The following is an 18,931-nucleotide window of genomic DNA, read 5'->3' on the forward strand; positions in this document are numbered from 1 at the left end:
ACAGTAGCAATATCTGAGGCTGTGGTCTCGACTTTGGAGATATTCATTTGTACCAGAGTGACCACGACCATAACATCAAGACACATCTCTGATGGTAGTGTGAGTTAACACAAACTACATTATCACAAAGTCTGTCCCCTCCATCTCAAGAACTGCAGCAGGGCTAAAACAGAAAAAAACGTCAAAGTATAAACAATACATCATAACTATGAAAAACAATCACATAAAGTACAAAAAATACGTTGATGAAATATGTCTCTACAAACATCCATCTGGTTTAGTGCGAAGCCAGGGAAACAAACCAGTCGAGCCTTGTTTCGAGTCACTAAGAAGTTTATTCCTGCTTTATTGGAGGTGGTATAGCTGAAAGCATCACAGTGTGCCAAAAGTACATTTAATTAAATGCTGCTGTAATTAAAAGCCGGTGTATATTTCTGCCAGGAATCCATATGGAAGGAAAGCAATATGGGGGAGCGCTGCATGTATTATTTTGCTGGAGGATAGGGATAGGAAATGGTAACCCTTTGAGAATTAACAGCAACCAGGGACTAAATATAACAATTCTAATTGAAACATGGTTCGACAAACTAATGAATTATAAAGTTTGTCGCATCATATACATTTCTCCAGACTTTGTTTGAAGATGTTGCAAGCCGATTGAGTTTAACAATTTTATCAGTTATATGAGGTCAGATGAGTGGGTTACAGCCATCATCTGTAGAAACTATTTTTGTAGGACGGAATTCTCCGAAATGATGTCCAGCACACTTTATTGATTTATATTTTGGTAAACTGAAATGAACGTTAGACCTTGTGAAACATTTTGGGGTGCCCACCATATTATGCTAACATGGATATTTAGACTCTCTTATCGTATTGCTCATAGTTTCTGAGTTATAGGAATAACCAATGTTTTATTAACAAACCAAAGTGGATTATAACACACATTTTAGAGTGAAGGCTTTTATCCAGAGTGACTTACAGTTGTGAGCGGGTCCAGTTAGAAGCCTCACTCATCCCAGAGGGAATTTAACTCTCAATGTCAGCTGGGGTGATTTGATCTACCCACTAATTCCCACTGATTTGAAACGGAGACAAGGCCAGGATAAAATGACAAAATGAAAATGATCTTTACACTCATTACACATTACGAGATACCATGATTCAAAAAGATGGTCTCAGTTAAGCAGTTAAGCAGCAAGTTTCTTATTAATTTAAGTGGAAAATTATTAATTCATAACTGAGTGGACAAAGTGTGTTTGATCACAGGGTGAAAGTTGGATGACTTGACCCACGGATGTAGCCAAACACCTGCCCTGTTGAATCAGAGCCATTAAAAATCCTTGTCTATAATATAGAACATACCCTCGGCGCACTAACGCCGGTGTCCAATCCTCAATGTTGAGGAAGTATGATGTCCACCTCAGCCATCTTACCTCATTTGACCCCCTCTACCCATAACGCTTCATTTACCTACACTTTCCATTTTTTCTTACAAAATGCCCGGCATCTGAATTCCTCCACTTATGAAAGTGCTCTCTTATCTCCTCTCATGCATTTTTAATACAGACACAGCGATTACATTCCTGTAGATATCACAAATCCCATGGAGAGAAAATGCCAAATTCGAGGTTGCGTGCAAAAAAAACAATTGTTTCCCATGAATATAGCAGCGAGCAGAGAGAGAAAAATGTAACATAAGAAATTCATATTTTTAAAAAAAGAAAAGGAAAACGATAAAGCGACAAATGGTATAATTCAAAGTAAAAAAAGAAAACCCTTTTTTGCTGTATTAAAAAAGCATTACATACGTACTTGCCAACTTGAATCACTTTGTGTGATATTTCATTTCATATTGGATAATCGTCTACTCTACACCCTTGCTGGGCAGACCACAAAACCGGGATTATGTAATACAGTTTTTTAATGGAATAAGATGCAATGCCTCTACCTCTAGAGAGAACGCGTTTTTGGAAAGTGCTTTTTGGGGGGGGGTCTAGCCTGGAGACCATCCTGGTCATGTGACCTCAAATTCTGTTGCTACACGGATCAATCAGGACCTCTAGCTGACCACATAGATATCCAGAAATAACAACGTAATCAGGGCTAATCAGGGACTGCCGTTTGTTGTAGGTGATGACGTAAACGGGCCAATCAGGGACTGCCGTTTGTTGTAGGTGATGACGTTAACGGGCCAATCAGGGACTGCCGTTTGTTGTAGGTGATGACGTAAACAGGCCAATCAGGGACTGCATTGTAGGTGGTGGCGTAAAACTTTAACCTTAAAGGTTTCTCAGTGGAGGAGACGTTTCCACCATCCTCCTTTAATTCTGTGTGATGGCATCACCTCTTTTGTTATGCTGATTGGTTGAAGGCGTTGTCTGTCAAGGCCAGTTCTCCTGCCCACTAGGGGAAGTCATTCCTATGGCTATGACCCATTTGTGAGACTTTTTTAGCATCTTCACTTGACAGGAATGCTGTTATGGAAGACAACATCATTTTGTAGTCCCTACTGGCACCTTTCACAAAACAGGCCAGAACAGGTTACCATAATCAATTGGTTACAATCTGCAACCTGACCACTAGACCACTGGGGTAGGGTAGGGGCCCGCAAGGCACATACTGCTGGGGGGCCAGTGAGTCTGAGGGGCCCCCTAGCATTGGACAAAAACAATTAAACTATATCTTTAACATTTAAAAAAAACGGTAAGCTGTTGGCCTAGCCTTAGGCCTAGTTATATTCCTGTCTGTTTTCTCTGTGCACGTTTATGTATGACACTCCATACATCATAGCCAGTCTGCGCTGAATACAAATATATCTGTCTTGGCCTAGGTTGAGTGGCTACAATTTGTTTGTGCCCGTTGCCATGGTAACAATGTTTTTTTTTTAGCTTGAAGTCAAACACCTGGGCTGTGTCTCAATTCAGGGGCCGGGTCCTTCGAAAGACGCGGTCTTTGGAGGTGTGGCGTTCGTAGACCGTGAAGGTAGAACCGAAGGCCGAACGAGCATTTTTAGTTTGCGTAACAAGCCGTTAACACCCTTTACCTTGCGTGACGACGCGCCGCTCCTGTCACCTAGCAACCCTGACAGCTGCGGTTCAAACCGGACGGCGGAGGAGAAATATGGAGCCGTTATATAATAATTATATAATATATAACGTTATGAAGGGTCCAGCCGGTGGACCCTTCAAATCCGGGAAAAGAAGGCTGCATATCTCTGCCGCATGTGAAGGAGCCTTCGAAATGGGACAGCCTTAACGCGCTGCTGTGGCGCAATCGGTCTTCAAATGCAGCCTTCGAGGGATGCGTCCCCTGAATTGAGACGCAGCCTTCGTGTCCTGCATTCTGGTGAATTTCTATACACCAATTGGTGCCTTTTATGCATACATTTATGGAGGAAAAGTCTTTAAAATAAATAAATAAAATAAAAACAAATCGGGCACCAGCTGACACAACTCAGCTGCCTGAGGAAAACGTAACTAGTTGTGAGTTTCTACAAACCACAAATACATTGAATCTAAATGTTTCTGAAGAAAAAAATGGTTTTATACCAATTTTTCTAGTTACATGTATATCAATGTTTAGTGTTTGTGATTTATCTGCACACAGTGCTTTGATATTTCATTACACAACACGTATTTAAAACATCTGGAATATGTGCTACATTTATGCTAAAATGTCCCAGCCCACAGTTGTCATGCATATGCATATTGCGCTTGTTTACAAACTATGGCCATAATTTCATTTCTGGGACATGCACGCGCATTCCCTCGTATTTTCCTATTTCCTCTTTTCTTTTTGTTATACATGAACATGAAGATATTGGATTGTAATATTGTGTTAATAAAATATGTTCATATGGGAACCATGGGAACCAGGAACTGGGAACCATTCTTTATGGTTCCCGGTTCCTGTGATAGAAACAGGACGCCGTGATGAGGTGGGGACTAAAAGGGCGTACTCATACTGATTGAGTATGATTGATGATCATGACTCTGATTCCCAATATATAATGTATATATATATATATATATATATATATATATATCATCATGAGAGTCATGAGGTACAAAGATGATGACCAAACTGTCCACAGGGGTGCAATTTGGGTGAGTTTATTGCTTAACTGCACTTCGGTAATTTACTCATTTAAAAATATAATATTTTATGCAGCTCCTGCTCCAAACCCCAGTGCACTCGTTACCATAACGACATTACCGTCTGACAGCTGAGCTACTGTTAATGGTTTTGTCTATGCCGTAAACTAGGTTCTCATTTGGCATGGCTAGTTCATCCAAGGTGCCTTTACAGCATCATCGGTAGGTGGTGTCAAGTGCTGTTGTCCAATCACCAGGACGCCTCCAAATGTCTACGTACAATAAAACCTCCATTTGATGAAACAAAGACGCCTATTTCTCTTGTTTACTAGCCCAAGAAGGTCAGATGCTCTCCATATATATCCAATTCTGTTCTCCTGCTATCATAGTCAAAAGGTCACCTTGTCCTTGAGGATGATAAAAAACAGCTGCACTTAGCCACCTAGCTCGTGCAGCGTCGGGGGGGGATGCTACTGCCCCACATTTGGAAACAAGCTCAGGGACCCGTGAGAGTGTCTTTACCAGCACAACCAGATATGACAGGAGACATTACTGCCGCTGAACAACTAGCACCCGCAAGCACACAGGCACACACGCATAGGCGCACATACAGACATATACATGCACACACACACGCAGGCACGCACACACACACACACACACACACACACACACACACACACAGACAAAAAAACACACACACATACATGCACAGTGAGACAGACAGACACACACACACACACACACGTGCACGTTTAGTGCATGTGAAGCTATAAAGACCTCTGGTCTCTGCATCTGTCTCCCAGTTTGTGCTCGCTGTCTTCATTGGGAAAGAAGAAGGAAAAAAGCAGCAGCATCGTGTCAATTTCACCATTTGCTGACGCCTGTTGCTCCATTACTGGTAGGATGGTGGGGCGGGACCTGGCGACACCCCTCCTTATGCGCCGGGTCTTGGCTACAGGGCATTCCTTCGGGCCCTGTAACCTCTGACTGGCCGCTGCTGTACATTAAGAGAGGGCCGGAGGGAAGGGGTTCAGTGTGGGAGAGGGTGAGATATGTGTGTGTGTTTGTGTTTCTGCTTGTGTGTTTGTGTGTGTGTGTGTGTGCGTGTGTGTGTTTGTGTGTTAGGTTCTATATTTATGGCGATGTGTGTATTAGTGTTGGTTTTTGTGTGCTTGTCTGTCCGTCTGTTAGACTTGGCACTGGGAAAGATGGGTTTCACGTTTGCCTGAGCGAGAGAGAGAGACAGAGAGAGAGAGAGAGAGAGAGAGAGAGAGAGAGAGACAGAGAGGGGATGCTCTGTCTATGTTTGTACATGGATGCATTTCTCCTCCTCAACTCCGACACAAAATAGACTTGAAACTCCAGAGGAACGTGTGTGTGTCTGTCTATTTGTGTGCGTGCATCTTCGTGCGAGTGTGTGTGTGTGTGTGTTTTGCGTATTGGTGTTTGTGCATGCATGTGTGTGTGTGCAGGCTCATGTAAAGAACTCTTGATCTGTCCTGCTTGGTACAGATGTTGGTGTAAAAGACAGACAGACACTCAGGTATTCTCCTGGAGAGATGGACCAGCAGGCAGGCTGACAGACTGAAAGACATGAAATAAGATTTGTTAGAGAGACGGACGGACGGATATGAAATAAATGAGTCAAAGAGACAAACATACAGACAGTGAACAGAGGCAGAGGAACAGCAGGACTTCAGCACTTGCAGTATGCAGTGTGAGTGGCTGTGCTGTCAGGTGAGGTGGAAGCAGAGGTCTGCCTCGCACCTTGGAGCAGGAGCAAATCCTTCCACAGCGATAGCCTGTCACTCACCCTGTGGGCCATAACCACAAAGTCAGACCTTCTGAGAGAATCCCTCCTCTAACCGTCAGGATTAGATAACAGCCAACTCAAAGTGACGGATGCCACAAAATGAAAACCTCAACTGTTCATTCAAAAGTAAAGTGTTCTTGCCTGCCTTGCTTTTTCTTGCGTTACTGTTAAATCATGGGAAATCTGTTTATTTCTAACGTGACATTTCATAATACATCTACTACTATTTACCTCTCTAGGTCTACCTTACTTTCTGACTGTGCTAAATCCCACATTTGGGGAGAATTCTGGTCAGAAGGCTCCATATCAAATCATAAAATGTATGCATATAATTGTTGGATAAATATAACAACATTATATATTTACTTAATTCCTAGCTTAATAATAAAAGGTTGCAGTAATATGTACCGCTTCATACGCCTGTTCTGGGAAAGTTGCGTTCTTCAGAAATAACTGCTGAAAAGTTTGAACATTGACATTGGGCAGAGAGTTGCGTTCTCTGGTAGTCCAACTTCTTAACTCTCATATAAGATAAAGCAGAGTGTGCCGTTACCCCTTTGAACAAAGTTGAGGCCACATTTACAATCTGTTAAATTGTTACACAAACACTGTCTTCATGATTCTATATGAGAGGAGCTCGATATATTCGACAAGTAAGAGACTATACTAAAGACTATAAATAATAAAACAGAAATAACTGCGTTGACTCAGGGGCCCATTCATCAGCAGCCCTGTGTTTTCATTTCCTGGGCCCTATAGAGCACGGCACCTTGAGCTCCGACTGAACAGACTCTCCTGCTCGTGTCTTAGTCCTGGATCAGCTGTTTCTGAGGCTGAGCTCCCATGATGCACTTTGTTATAATGACCGGAAAATTCACAACTCTTGAATGTGAAACCAGCAAGTGGGCCAGCAAATTCTGTATGCCACACACGGGCACGTGCACACACACACGCATGCACGTAAGCCATCCTTGTCCCCCTTGCTCGGCACAAGGTCGTGGGCAAAAGCAATTTGAGGTGTGTCAATCATCTTTGTGTTCATTGAATAAAAGTAACGTTTTTCCTGGCTCAGTCTGGCCGCCCTCACCTCTGAGTGGCTGACTTGAAGGGGTAGAGCGAGGGCTTGCCAGCAAATCTATTAGACCTAGTCCTCCCCAACTCCTCCACACATCATTGCCTCTCTCATTATCCGACATATTGCCATGTCTCTGTTATGGCTGTTGAGCTGGTTGAAGGAGGGAGGGACATTTATACACACAGGTAGCAGGGTAGCCCGGCATCCAAGCAATGAAGAACAATGTCACAAAGAATGCCTCCAAACGCAGGCCAAACTGGTCCCCATTGTACCGCTGGATAATCAAAATGATCTCCAACCGAAACGATAGGTTTGGGTTGGAGAATAGGTTGTTTTACTTATGCCGTCAAAAATGGTCAATAGGACTTGTCTGAATAAACAGCAATACTTCATGAAGGTCAAGGTTCTTTCTTGCTAAAACAAAATGGATGACATAAGTTTTATTCCCGAGGTGAAAATCAACATTTAATATTGTTTCAGCGTATGTTTTCAAAATGTTTGTGAATATGCTACAAAACATTGGCTTACGATTTATTTATGTCTTTCAATACCGAAAGCGGAAAACCTCTCAATATAATAATATAATAATATATACTGTGTGTATATATAGTTTACTCCAATATGTATTGATTGAACATAACTCCTAACAATCTTCCTTTAGACTTGGATTTAGAGCAGCTGGTGAAGGGGAACAAGCTTGACAGGCGATGTTTGTGATGCGGATGAGGCGCAGACATGCTACACGTTGACATATTGAATAATTTCACACCACTAGCAAAGTAAACTGCTGTAGCCCCTGCATCTCATGGAAGCTCCAAATGTCAGTACTTGCTCGTAATACAAACAGACACTCAATCCTGCATCATCTCCTTCCTTTCGATCTCAACATTCTAACATAACGCATGATTTACAGTTTTCCTTGGCTAAGGCATGGAGAATCCCTCTAAGAGATAAGAAAAACTGTCGGGAGGTGATCAGTGTCGTTTCACTCCTGACAGCAGAGCAATACAGATGATCATAATAGAGATCTGAGTCATTATCATAATAACAGTTGTCAGCCATTCTTGTCTTTTCTGAGGCCTTTGCCCAACTGCCTCCATCCAGTATCCAGTATCCAGTGTGCCAGGGATCCCCGCTTCTCCTCCTTTCAGCCGAACCCCCTCCACAGTGGCAGCCGGGGGGTTCCTCTGCCACACAGCCAAGCTCCTAAGAGCCGCGGCCATCAGGCCCGGCATGTGTCTTTTGGCTCCCGAATCAATATTGAGCTCTTGAATACAGAATATAGGGTCATCTGATGGAATAAAGTGCCTATCATCAACACAAGAGACCAAAGCAAACTTTCTAAAAAATTCATTAAAGAAAAACAATGATCCAGGCTGCAAACAGTGCCAGTTGAATACAGAGCGCAGGATTCAGGAGCTGGCCTAGTTTCAACACCAAAAGTTATAAAAAGGAGTCAGCAGGAAACAGAGCGCTCTCTCATCAAGGGCCCTATCGATGGACTAGTCTGCCACCTGTACTCACGGAAGCTGACTTTGCCGAGATGGTCAAATCCAAACGCGGAACCTACCACTATAACTATACTATAACAAAAAAATTGAACAAATGACACCAGTTCTTAAATCGTTACATTGGCTCCCTGTTAGTCAGAGAATTGATTTTAAAATCATGTTGTGAAACTATAAATACCTACATGGTTTAGGGCCAAAATATTTAACTGATATACTTCCACTACATAAGCCTTCTAGACCACTAAGATCTTCTGAGACCAATCTGTTAATTATCCCCAGAGTAAACACGAAACATGGGAAAGCAGGATTTAGTTACTCTGCAACAAATAGCTGGAATAAACTCCCTGAGGATTAAACTTGCCCAAACTCCGAGGGGCACGCCTCGGCTCTGGTTGCAGCCCGATGGCCTTCGTTGGCTTCAGCCCTGCTGCTGAAAGGAACTAGGTTAGAGGCTGCCTGCATGTTTCTTGTCCACCCTGCCCCATCCAACCAGCATTTGTCCTCTGTTTGAGAGTGCTGATCGTGACTGGATGCCTAGACACTGCTGCCTCCGGCCAGCAACCCATCACCATAGATAGGCAATACTTTTTTTTTCAATACTTAATGATTTTCTTAATGCTTGCTTGTAGTACTGCTTACGAAACCTTGCAAAACACCTTATATTTTGAGGGAGGTGTTCGAATCCCAGTTTAAAGTTCTGGGTTTTGTTCCCATTGCATTTTCCATTGCAGTTGATATCATCTAGGGTTTGATAGCAAATGTTATCAGCCTACCTTTGAACATCAGATGTGTAATGAGTTATGAGATGACCTCATAACTCCAACCTGCTCATCATTAATGATCAGTATTTTTAAGTTCCATAAAAGCATCTCTAATGAGAAAAATAGTCAATGGTCTATAATCAATGTGATGAAGGTTCTCATTTAAAGGCTTGAGGCTCTGATTGCTCTGATTGCTCCGGAATAATCGTTGCTTTTCTTCCATCTATTTCTAGAAAAATATTATTCCAATCAGACAATGTCAAATATATTCTTTTCTGATCCTTTTCTTTTTCTATATCCAGTTTCACTACTGGTAACAAGGAATGAAGGTGGGAATCCATTTTACCAAAATGTTACACAGAAATCTTCACAGAAAGTTTTTCCTCCGCATACAATTTAGTCCTTGCAGAAACCACTGAACATTGTGATCCTCTGAGGAAAAAATTAATGATTCACTCCAACTACTTGCTTGTTTGTAATGCACATGAAACACACTGTTTGGCTGTTGTCTATACTTTGCCTGGTGAAATCGGGGACAGAAAAGGAATATAATATTGATAAAGTTTGTTTTATTTAGTGTTTTAATGAATCCCATGAAAATAAGAATCATTGTGTTTGTTACTTTTCATAAAAAATGCCACAACGATGCGACATTAATAAAACTCTATGTTTCTTGTAAAAAAGAAGGACCTGTAGGACCAGAGCATGAGGCCTTACAACTCCCTGTCATGAGTGTCCTCGTCATAGTGCTGATGCCAGGACTTTGCTGTCACAGTCATCATTTTAGCTTCATTATTGTTTATGATAAAGCTTCAGAGCCGATGAAATCAGATTTAAATCGCAAAGCGGACCGTCCTGCTTCTGTGTAATAAGCTACCTGCTTTTTTACATTTTTATCTCGGCCTCTCCTCACTACCAGACTTCTCTCTCTCTCTCTCTCTCTCTCTCTCTCTCTCTCTCTTCTATTCCTCTTGCACTGCAAAAATACACTATGCTCTATAATTCATTCACACCCTCACTCTGACACACACTGGCACACACACACACACACACACGCCTTTCTTCCTCTCTCCCTCTCGCCCTCTCTCCGGAGCACCGTGCTAGCTCCAACGAGCATAAATAGCATATCAGAAATATTCAAATTGGCCCATGCTTAAGGGAGCATGAAAGATGTATAACGTCGCTCTCGCTAAATTCCTGCCTGTCCATTAGCTCTCCCCGAGTCTCAGGGCATTAAATCCACGCTTCCTTTCACGTCTGCGCCATCCGATGAGCTCAATGGCAGCAGGGATGCATTATTGAAAATCAGCAGAGAAGAACTGAATAAAGTTGGTCTGGAGAAAGTATTCCATGTTGTATCTGGTTTTAAACTGATCTACTCCTCAACTATATAATGAATTTCTGGATTCCTTATTATTAAAATTGTATGAAGGCAATTCCTGTCACATACTCATAGTCACAAAAACACACACACACACACACACACACACACACACACACACACACACACGCACGCACGCAGGCACGCACGCACGCACGCACACACACACACATACACACTTCTGTACGTAAGGTCAAAACAGTCTCTCAAACACACTTTTTGGAAATGGCGAGGGAGTTGCCCCTTTGATATAGGAGTTTGTTATTATTTTGAATCACAAGCAGTTGGCACACAATGGCTTTTTAATGGTTGCTAATGGAGTTCCTGGTAATCATGCCTCCCTTCTATCTGCCTCTCTCTCTCAAGCTCTCCCTGCATCGCCCCATAAACCGTAGGCCTTCTGTCCTCCGTTTAACTTTTGTTTTGAGAGCTCTCTCCTTGGGTAATCATGTGCCATCTGAAAGGGGAGTCATGGACAGTTTGGTGGAAAATATCTGGAGGTCTTTCTTTAAAATGAGGAACGGCCTCGATGACCTTCACTGCTAGTTGGGGCGTCTCAGCCGGAGGCGGCTATGTCTGCAGAGGATGAGGATGTTTAGAAGAGAGAAAGTAAATGGACTATGTAGGCTGAAGTTGAAGGTTTCTTTTACGATGTTCAAAGACATTCCTCAGCCGGTTCGAGGTTATTGAAGATGAAATATACAAAATTACGGAATTATTTGGGATTATGAATCAAATCATCATTTTCTGAGAGACACACACAAAGACACACACGCACACACACACACACACAAACACACACACACACACACACACACACACACACACACACACACACACACACACACACACACACACAGTTCTTCATCGCTCGACATGCTGCCTGTCACTGACTTTGCTCTGTCTGCCAAAATGAAGGGCCTCCTGCTGTGCTCATATCTCTTCCCCCCCCCTCTTTCTTTCTCTCATTCATTTTATTAATTTATTCATTCATTCTTTCTTTTCTGGTTCTTGGTTCTGAGTTTTCTGTTTTATTAAACGGGGGTGGCAGGGAGCTTTTGAAAGGCCTATGAACTGGAAGGAAGCCCCCCTGACCGAAACCCTACACAGTGAGCGCAGGTGAGCCCATGAGAGGGGTATGTTTGGATAAGCCCCAGTTGGCAGAAAACACATTGTGGCAACACACAATAAAAAAAGCCTTGAAGCAAGAAAGTATGAAAAATGATTGTTCTGCAACTACGGGGGAAAAAGTAAAGCCTTATACTGTTTCTGTGAAGTTAGATAAAAAAAACTGTAAGTTGGTGTGTCTTTGTTAGAAAATGTTCGCATCGTAGCTGCATTTGACCTGAACTTGACCGGGGAGAGTTTTATTTGATTTCTTTCCGGGGAAAACTTAGACTTTTGTGTTCATTGGTCTTGGAATATAGTAGAGATGTGCTTTTTCTTTTGACAAGCAAGAAGCTAACAGCTGTGCTCCTCTGCGTAACGCTAAGAATCCCTTTTGCAGACTATAATGCTACGTTGCTGAAACGATCAGAGCTATATATCAACACCCATCCTTGCAAACAACAATTAATGTATGGATCCATCTATCTATCCATCCTTTGTCTTAACTCACCTATTTCCTGTCAAGGTCACACAGGAAGCTGGACTATGCCAAGCCCGGTTTATTGGAGGGGTCATACAATCTCCACTATCAACCCATTCCCAAACTCACCCAACAACCAGTTTACTAACCAGTTTACTACACTCACTTATCCAACCAGCGGGCCTCCCACTCACTCCTGCACAGTGAATTTTGCTCCTCCATTTAGCACCCAAAATGTAATGCATTTTTTTTTTTAAATCAATTTAAGTGAAAGAGACGCTTTTGAACATAAATAACTTCCTGTCACCCTTGTCTGGCAATTGGATTTACTGAGGTGCTGAAATAACCATACACCGTACATCCGTTTCAAAGGGTTTATCTGACGAAAGCGTCACTCTTAGTTCCCGCTCCACATTCCTGACATTCTGAGGAGGCCATTTAGAACCCTTTGGAAACGATGCGGTCTGTTCAATCTGACTGGAATGTATCCCTGAACCCAACACCCCTGGGTTGCAGAAAAAAAAGGTGAAATGCAAATGTCATTGTAATTCTTATCGTAGTGGGCCACAGAAAAGGTATGGAAGAGACCAAGGCTGTTATCAGGGAAACATAAAGTTATCGGTTTTAATTATCAGACCAGGTGTATTCCGGACGCCATATTGAATCTCCTTGGAAGGGCCCCCCTTCTTTGTTTGAAACGTGTCTCTTACAGCCCTCTGGTTGCTGTAGCGGGATATTAAAAGCCCATACACTCAAAGCGTGATGTATGAGTTGGCTGCGGCGGAATTGACTGGCGGCTTCCATGCGCGCCGTCGGAGGCACGGTGTGGGTTCTGCGGGGCAGGGGAGCGAGGAGAGATGGGGAATAATGGCTGCGCTGAGAGGGGAGTGTGTGCGCCGATGCATGGAGAATGAAGAATCATTTGCCTTTTCGGCTCAGTGGGGAAAGGTTAGAGAGTAACGGGGGGTGGGTTGGGCTGGGGCTATCGCTTGGGACGAGAGTGGATGAGCAAAGTATTCTGAATGACTGAGAGGCACGGCGAGTAAGGACTGGGGAATAAAACAGTAAACATAATGTCAACACGATACATTACACTATACTTGCTACACTACAATATGCTATGCTAACAATATACACTGTTCAAGCAATGTTAACATCTATGCTAAACTATTTCTACAATATACACTACATTAACAGCGCTATACTATATACTTACTAAACTACAATAAGGATAATATGTAAACATGATACACTAAGGGCATGCTACTCTTCTATTTTAGGTCGTTAGTTCTAAGAAATTGCTGAAGAGTTTGAAGACATAAAATATCTATCCCATTAGTCTTAATGGAAGAAGGAGACATTTTGCTGGACAATGCGTCCCCCATGGTATGATCAGCCAATAAAACCATGTAGCCTTCACCTGCCTACACAGATCTTCTCTAGCAAGGAATCGCAGTCACAACCTTGAGTCACATATTGGAATTGATTGAAGCTGAAATTCTATCATTTGTTCCACAGTAAGTATTGCACCTCCGTTACGATGAGATACGTGTCAGTCATTCAATACAATGGAGTTTATGCGAATACAAGCAATGATCAAGACTTTAGTCTCTCTGCTCCATGCTTGACACAGCTTCAGTGCTTACCTGAAAGCCAATGAAACATCAAATGTCCAGATACTTTTAACTTAACCTTCCTCTGATTATCTCTGGCCCGCTGCACCAGTCTCCACCCTGCATTCATGACTGTGTGTGTGTGTGTGTGTGTGTGTGTGTGTGCGTGTGTGTGTGTGTGTGTGCGTGTGTGTGTTTGTGGTCTTATTCGCTGAGTGGTCCTTTTCCAGCGTGTGTGGCCATCACTCTGTCTAAAGAGAGAGCGAGGAAGACAGAAAGAAGTAAGGTGGAGGTAGAGAGAGAAAGTGTGATACATAAAGAGAAAGAAAAGAGAGACAGAGAAGGAAAGGTTTATAAGGATAGAGTTTGCTAAAGTTCATCAATGTGGCAGTGTGTATTGATCTGTGTGTGCATGCGCATTTTTGTATTCATCTGTGTCTATGCCCAAATAATGGAAATGTAGAAGTGTTTGCATGTGTGTGTCTATGTGTCTGTGTCTATGTGTGTGTGTGTGTGTGTGTGTGTGTGTGTGTGTGTGTGTGTGTGTGTGTGTGTGTGAGTCTGTGTGTGTGTCTGTGTGTGTGTGTTTGTGTGTGTTGGAAGTAGTCCATGGTTTTACAGCCCTGTCCCCGGGTGAACATTTGCACATCCCGCTTCACGGCTACATATGCCATCCTAATCTGTGTCTCCCTCAGTGCCAGGTGTGAGGCAAAACCAAAACAGAAACAAAAAAAGTGCAACGGGGACAATTCCCTCTTCTTCCTCCACAAGATACACAGTAAACAGCATGCTGGGAGCCATGTTAGTTTACAAACAGGTAATGTTATACAGGTTGGGCTTTCAGGTTGGCCTTTCCTTAGCAGTAAATAGGCGAGCAGTGGTTACATTAATGTGGCTAATCTTTAATACCATTGCTATCCTAATGCTATCCTATTATCTCTAACTCTTGAATGTAGTTTGCTTAGCCACTTTATGGGCCAGTGGAGAGGACAGCAGAAGGACCAGGTGCTTTGGAGAAGAGAGACTGATTTCGATTTCAATTAATCTGGAGTGCGACCAAGGTTGGTCCCGTTGGTGAGTGTGGTTTGGATGTGTGCTACTTCCTCGGCAGAGAGAAAAGCGGGACAGCTGTAAAAAAAACCCTGTTGCCACTTGAACCTCCACCAGCCCCAGCCTCTGTGCCCTTGCCACAGCGCACCGGACGAGGGCGAGCGCATTGGGCCGCTGCTTGCCAAGTGAGAGCTAACTAATGCACCGATGGACACCTTTCATGCTGACTGCCCATCTGATAGGAGCCCCTTAGCTGCTTAGCTAGCAGCATCTCATCTGTAACCTAGCATCATCATTAAGGGGTTGCATGATAGAATGCTTGCAGTTCTGCTAATTTCACCTGGGGTTTTAGGATGCTGCCAAATGACCACCGATAACTGAGTAGGCACTTTTTCCCCCTTTCTAAAACTCAATTAAGCTATAGCTCAAATGGAATGGGTTCCAACTAAATGGGCGGCCAAGGCCAAGTCTCTGAGAGATGATGCGATACCACCAGAGACTGGTAATAAAATTGATATTATTAACTTCGAAACTCTTTCGAAGGGACATCCAAACCCACTTCACAAGCACTAATGGCTCTGCTCTGAAAATGTTTCGCACTGATTTGTTTAATGACTTGGGTCCCTGCAAATACCTTCTTAGTACGAACTATCCAACGTCCATGCAAATAAAACTTCCTTCAAGTCTGCCTTTCTCAAATGTCCAAACAAGTCTTGTTTGAGTACAATCACGAAAGTCCAGTCTATGCAAAACATTTGGTAAATAAAGGCTATTATATTTACATATGTGATATGTTACAATTCCAACAATTTGGAAATAAAGTGGATGTATACATTTAAACAATTTCATTCTAGATCATGACATCTTTCCATATATTTGACTGAATACATGACGAGAAAAGAGATGTCAAAATAATGTCTAATAGCAAGGTTTCAAATGATGTCTGGTCATCTTTGTACTTTTCCACCATCATAATAAGAATAATGATTGGTTATTCTACAATGTTTTACTACAAACATAAAGAATGGTGGTTTGGAATATGCAATTGGAAGATCCCATAGCATCTTATTGAAACGCTCTTCTATGGAGACCAGCAAAAACAGTTTGGCTGAAGCTGTTGTTTTGACCGATTCTTAATCTGTTCCTTGATGACCGTAGCATATGGTCATGGGTCTCTGGGAGTTAATGAAGCTGGCTAAGGCAGAAGCGGTAGAAGCTGATGAGGCATTTTATACCATGAATGCACTTCTGTTGTATACCATAACATTCTGTAGCCCATAGTAAGGCCTCAAAAGTTTGTTAATGTCCCAGACATTTCACTTGTTTGCTCTTTTGGTCGAAAATGTTTACATTACAGTAACATTTAACTATTTATCATTCCACTAGATCAGAATAAAGATATTTTAAAACCCGAACAAGTCAGAATGTTCCAGACTGTCTGAATGAGTCGCTTGGGTCTGAATAACACCACACTGTGCATTAGACCTTTCTGCTGTCTAGAGCCATTTGTAATGGAGGCGGTGTTGCGTCTGGTGTGGTGAAAGCATATAATTTATTCGATTTAAACTCACAGTATTCCATTTTATGTCATTATTTTAGAGAAAACAAATTTGATGAGGGCTAGGGTTAGCCCTCATCAACTACAGACTGCAAAAGATTGGTATTATAATAATAAATTATAAAGAATCAGAGGAATTAAAAAAATACAAGAAACAGGAAAATAGTTTCCAACTTTCTGAGGAATCAAAAGGTGGTGAGGGCTTAGAAGGTGTTTCATTTTTTTTTTAATTTCTTACTTTCTTTCCACCTATTCTACATCTAAAAATACAGCACTCCAAATGTTCTTACACATTCTTTATTTATTTTATTCTATTTATTTGACCGTCCAGTCACCTAATATTTGAACAAGCTAGGTGACTGCAACCCAGAAACTCACTCGGACCCTGCACTCCAAACCCTATTTCATGGTCTTCAAACACCTGGTGGACCTTCCCTTGCGCCGCACCGCTAAATGTTTCTTTCCTGGACATTTTCTAAGCAGTTTGACACGCTGACTGCTTTGACGCTGAACATATTCTGATATGGAGAATAACAGTTACAAGCTGTAGTTGGCTGTACTTGGAGACTTAGTGTAAAGTTGAGTTCCTTTTCTCTTTTTGGAGTGTACTTTGATGATTGATAGGTACTATGTACATACATAGTTATGTGTATATATGTACTATGTATGATGTATATTTTGACACAAGGATTAAGTTAGTGTTTATGGCAATAAAGAAGTTTGTGCTTTAACATTCATATTATCAGGAGGATGTCATCATTTCCTTGAACAGACGAGGACTTGTCCCTTGACTACTTACTGAACGCTTGGTCGACTTTTCTGTCAATATCAACAGTTTGTATCTGGAATGCACTCATTCATAATTCAGCATGTTGAGAGATCCAAGTGACTACAAAAGTACTAAATAAAAAATGCATTCTAGTTCCTCTTTTCCCGTTAGTCCCAACATGTGTGTATCGCAAAGATAGGATTTTGGTTCTGGTTCTAAGTACGAATATGACATCACAGAGAGGTGCACATGGATGATGATAAATGCATCGATGCAGTTGAGCATCAGTGCATGGGCTGCTGCTTGGCTAACTAGACATTGACATTATTTACATTGTCAATGAACAAATTGGACTTTATTGAGCGAGTATCAGCTCACTGAAGACGTATGAGACTCTCTGTGGCGCCCCACTGAACAACTTAATGATGGCGGGGAAATCCATTGCATCCAGATATGGCATTATTTATTTGGTATCACAGGAGATGATGCAGATCTGAGGGGTTTAGTCGTGAGTGGGCAGCAGGGTGTGAGGGGGTGTCAGTGACGCTGGTCTTTAAGGGAAAGAGGGGGAGGGGGTCGCAGAGGAATGGAGAGGGAGTGCAGGTGGTGACGACCATAAAAGGAGATATACAGGGTGAAAAGAGGGTCGAACAGAGCGCATATAAGAAAGAAGGGCATGAATGGCATTTTTATAAGGCAAAGATGGTGATATGTTGCAGATAGATTTAATGGAGAGAAGATACAGAAGAAGGCATCTTAGTAAGAGTGGAGTATGTATGAATGTGTGTGTGGGGAGGGGGGAGGGGTGATGGTCTGACTCACTGTCAGCGGCTCTTTTACGGTATCCGGGCTTCGTGGGACTGTGGTGTGGGCACACTGCGGTTAGTTAAGTCCCATTAAATGCCCACCGCTAGTGTGTCAGCGCTCTTCCCTATGTCTGGCATCACTAAAGCTCTCAGGTCTCATGCTCTGCCATGTCATCACCATGGAGATCAAAAAGCACAGGGCTGCCCCTTCCCGGTTATATCTCGGTTTGGCTATCTTTAAAATGTTTTTTTTGATGATGATTATGTATTGCTAAAAAGCTATTGCATTTGATGCATAACATTGTAATGTAATAATCAATGTTTCTTATTTCTTGGCCTTTAGCCAACCTAGGTGCTATCCAAATGTATTTTTAGATTATTGTAGCCTGAAAGAATAGGCATGCGCCATGTGCTAAAATATGAATGTCGATACTTACAAGCCTTAATGTATTGGACTCTTTCCAGATCACATTTGGCTGGCATAACGCACATCACTTCCCAGCCAGACAAGTCCTTATGATAGACAGCACAGCCCTTACCCTTTCCTAGCGCCCTTCTACTTGACCCAGCTGTTGCAGTCAGAATTTACTTCAGTATTTCATTTGGATCCAACTTACATAACAGATACGCTGAGGCAGACCGAAGCCTCGATCCCTGGGGAGCCTTCCCTGATCTCCCCAATCTGGGCGTCTGTAATGAAAGGGGACCAGGACTTAGCCTCAAGGGCCTCTAAGCTTTTGAAAACTAGACTTGCTTTTATTTGATGCCTTCTTTTCATCTTTTTTTGGTTTTCATTTGATCTTACTTTGCAATGACTAATGTATGCCATTGTATTCATGTGGTGCTTTATTTTTGCTTAGTCATCCTGTGAAAACAGTTTTATAAATATTCTATAAAAATTAAATG

This window comes from Pollachius pollachius (assembly GCF_949987615.1).
Source record: "Pollachius pollachius genome assembly, chromosome: 6".
In the NCBI taxonomy this organism is placed as follows: Eukaryota; Metazoa; Chordata; class Actinopteri; order Gadiformes; family Gadidae; genus Pollachius; species Pollachius pollachius.